The sequence below is a fragment of the Gavialis gangeticus genome, unplaced genomic scaffold (genome assembly GCF_001723915.1).
Source record: "Gavialis gangeticus isolate Ggan-Ray unplaced genomic scaffold, GavGan_comp1, whole genome shotgun sequence".
In the NCBI taxonomy this organism is placed as follows: Eukaryota; Metazoa; Chordata; order Crocodylia; family Gavialidae; genus Gavialis; species Gavialis gangeticus.
The window spans coordinates 91096231-91100197 of NW_017729024.1; positions in this window are offsets into that span (position 1 = coordinate 91096231).

Consider the following 3967-nt stretch of genomic DNA (forward strand, 5'->3'; position numbering starts at 1 on the left):
AGCCTCCAGGGGATAAAATCAGCAATTTATGCAACAGAAGCATATTTAAGGGAGCTTAGCTTTTAAAGTTCTATAAACTGTTCCTGGTGATTTGCTCCTCAAGAAGTGTTAGTGTAAGAAGGTAGCTTGATATCAACAGCCCTTTAAAACTTTCCAAATATGCTACACTTAATGGAAGTCATGAATCAACGGGTGTGAGAGTGGAGCATGAGCTCTGGATGCTGCCTAAGGTTGGGGCGCCAGAAGGGATCTAGGCGGGGGTACCTCACCCCCTCTCTCATCCCCAGTCCCTTTGGTGCCCCCTTCCCCCCTCTCTGGCAGCCTGAAACTTCCCTTCAGAAACTACTGATTGGGTAGTGTGGCAGGCTGAGCAGCAGTGGCAGTGGTACAGGAATGTATATGACAGCAAGGCTTCAATGAAGGGCATTCTGGGACATGTAGTTCTTAATAAAGGTTTTCTGCACCTGGGGAAGATGTGTGTGGGTATGTGGGTCTGTGTGTGGGTAGGTGTAGGGGACTGTGAGGGGCCTGTGGGTGTGGGGGCTGTGTGGGGTGGCTGCTTAGGAGGGGTGGGTCCCCTGCCCCCCCAGGGTACAGCCCCCCCACAGCACATGGACTTCCCCCCCACTGGGCCTGGAGTCCCCCACAGGGGCTACTGCCCTCTCTGCAGGGCCCAGAGCCCCCCTGCAGGGGCTACTTGCTTCAGGAGGTGGGGGCAGCAGGGGGGCTGTGGGCCCTGCAGGGAGGGCAGTAGCACCTACAGAGGGGCCCTGGGACCCACAGGGAGGGCAGTAGCCCCTGTGGGGACCTTTGGGCCCTGCAGGGAAGTCAGTAGCACCTGTGGGGGTGGGGGCTCTGGGCCCTGGAGGGAGGTCAGTAGCACCTGCAGAGAAGCTCTGGGCCCTGCGAGGAGGACAGTAGTCAAGCTGTCTGGCAATGTGGGTGCCAGGTGGCCATGGCCGAGCCCTGCTGCCCCATGGGGTATGAGACTCTGAGCAGCCCCGACTGTAGCTGCTAATGCCAGTGAGTGCAGGCTGTGTGGGGGGGCAGATCTGGGTGAGGGAGTGAGCAGGGAGCTGGGGAAATGAGTGGGGGATGGGGGAATGCACAGGGAACTGGGGGAGCAAGTGGGGAGCCTGGGGCTGGGCTGAGCCCCCCCATGGTCCCCACCCTCCTCCTCTAGCCCCACAACCCTCTTCTTACCTGGCATAAATCTGGGTCCAGGTCCCTGCAGCCTGCACTGCTGCTTGCCCTGCATGGGCAGCTAGCATTTTTCAGCACAGGGGGAAAGGGCCAGCCATACAGACACTCTGGCTGGCTACCAGAGTGTCTCTGTGGAGGACCTCAGCTTCCAGTTTCCTCGGGGCATGGTCCGGGACCATGCCCTGCCCCACTTTTTCCCCCTGGGGTATGTTTTGGTACCTAGATCTCCAGGTATTAATTTTTGCTCCTGCACTGCAAATATGCAGAGTGGGGAACATTTTTTTTTGTTTCTGCATGTGCATCTTGCAGCATCTCAAAGGGGTCTGAGATGCAGCAAGAGACATGTGTGCGCTCGTGTGGTCATACCCAAAGAGTTCATCTTTGGTAGAACAAATCTCAAGTCTCTGAAGCTAAGGGACACACTTAGAATGCATCTCATAGGCGACTGGTAGAGGGTGCATGGGGGTGCACATGCCCCCTGTGATGGGGCTGGTGCCCCCCACCAATGGCTGACACTGATACTGTCAGTAGGGCTGGGGCTCCTCCCCTGACAGGACCGCTGGAGGCTTCGGCGGGTGCTGCCCCAGGTTCAGGAGGCACCAGTCACTCATGATGCATTTTATAGTAAACCAAAATAATTCACAATGAAAATATTTTTTGAAGATTTCAAAAAAATGGAAGCAGATATTTAAACATACATTTTTTATGAAAGATTCATGTGGACATGTTGCAGTTAAACATTCACTATATGGAGCTGTTTTAAGTTCCCCTATCCTAGATTTATAAGGCTTTTGACCATGCTAGACTTCAAGCACGTAGGCACACAATGGGCTTTTATATGTGGTAGTCCTAGGATTTTTATTGTTCTCCCCTCATGGTCATAAAAGAGTACACAATTCACAAGAGTCACTAATTCTTTATGTGTATTGCTGGGGTAAAGTTTTTGCTAGAAAACACCAGTGAGATCCTGATCTGAAATAGTCTGGCTTAGTCACTCCCACAGTACAACACACAGGACATGTCTACATGTGTGTTTTAATGCACAGTAGACTATTTTACTGCACATTAAAGCTTTACATTAAAAAATGTGACATTACGATAATGCACAGTAAAATAGTCTACTGTGTATTAAGCATCACTAAAAAAGCATGCAAATACACTACTACCCAATGTGCATTAATTTAGGACCTCGCATTTGAGGTACTAAATTAATGCACATTAGAAAAGGCGCATTTATACCCATGTAGACATGCCGGCACAGTAGCAAAAATCACTTTTCAGCTTGTTTCTGTTATGATAACTACCCATAATTCTGCCTCAGAATCACAAACACCTTTCCTGGTCTGCTGCTTCTGGAGGTAAAGCCTGAGACCATATGTCTCAGTTGTTGCTATACTCATCTGTCCTAGAGTCCATGCTTCCATGCGCATGCCTATGTGTCTGCGAGTGCAATATGTTGTAAGGATCTGTTCCTTTTTTTCTTTTACAACCCCATTTTATGAGGAATTGCTGCCAGGATACACATTATTCAAAATGCTAAATACACAAAATTGTCAAATCATGATATTTTAATCCACTATAAGAGGCTTTTTCCCCCTACAAACTGCTGAGCCCTCTGGTCCTGATCCAGTCAAATACTCAGGTATTTGTATACATTTAAGTACATAAGTAGCTTCACTGAAGCTATGTAATGTATTCTGGAAGACTGCTTAAGGTTACAACTGAAACAGACACATAGGGCGCTTGTACATGTGATGAAAATTGTCCATTTTTGTGGTTCAATTGTCACACTTTACACATACAGGGGTTTTTTGGTGATTTAAATGAGTTTATTACATTGTAAACTAAATCACATCTGCATGTAGTTTAGTTTGCAAAGTAGCTACTTGTAATGTTGTAGCCTTTAATCTGTCAGCTTGCTCCCCAGCGACAGTAGGGGTGGGCTGAAGGCAGAAGTGGTGAGGGTCCCAATTCTTTTTTTCTTTTTTCCCCATGGAGCCTGCCTGCCTGCCTCTCCCATAGCTGGGGGGTTGAGTTACTGGTGCATTGAGCAGCCCCTGAGCTGTGTGGGTCCCAGTCCTTCCCTCTGCTGTGGCAGTTCCCCTCCAGGGCTGCCCAGGTGGGTTGCTAGTGGGCCCAGCTTGGGCTCAGGGAACAGTTGGATTAGGCTGGGTGCTGCCTCCAAGCTGTTAGCAGCTGGCCTGAGTGGCCCTGAGGGGTGCCACTGCCATGAAAGGAAGGACTGGGGCCTCCCACAGCTCAGGACCCACTGCCAGCTTGCCCCCGGATGCAGGCAGGCAGGCTTCATGAAAAAAAAAGGATTGGGCCCCTTTTTTTTCTCTTGAAGCCTGCCCAGATGAGCTGTCAGAGGGCTGAGAGGCCCCTGAGCTGCAGGGGGCCGCAGTCCTTTCCTTTCAAGCTGAGGGACTGTGGCATTGATGAATGCATGGTCACATGAGTGGCAAACTGGCTCCAGGGGCGCACCCAGAGGGTGGTGGTGGACGGGTTGATGTCAACTTGGGAGGGTGTGGGCAGCGGAGTCCCCCCGGGGCTCGGTCCTTGGGCTGGTGCTGTTCAACATCTTCATTAGCGACCTGGACGAGGGTGTGGAGAGCACCCTGTTCAAGTTCACTGATGACACCAAGCTGTGGGGTAAAGTGAATACACCGGCAGGCAGGGACCACATCCAGGCAGACCTGGATAGGTTGGAGAAGTGGGCGGATCTGAACAGGATGCGGTTCAACAAGGACAAGTGCATGGTGCT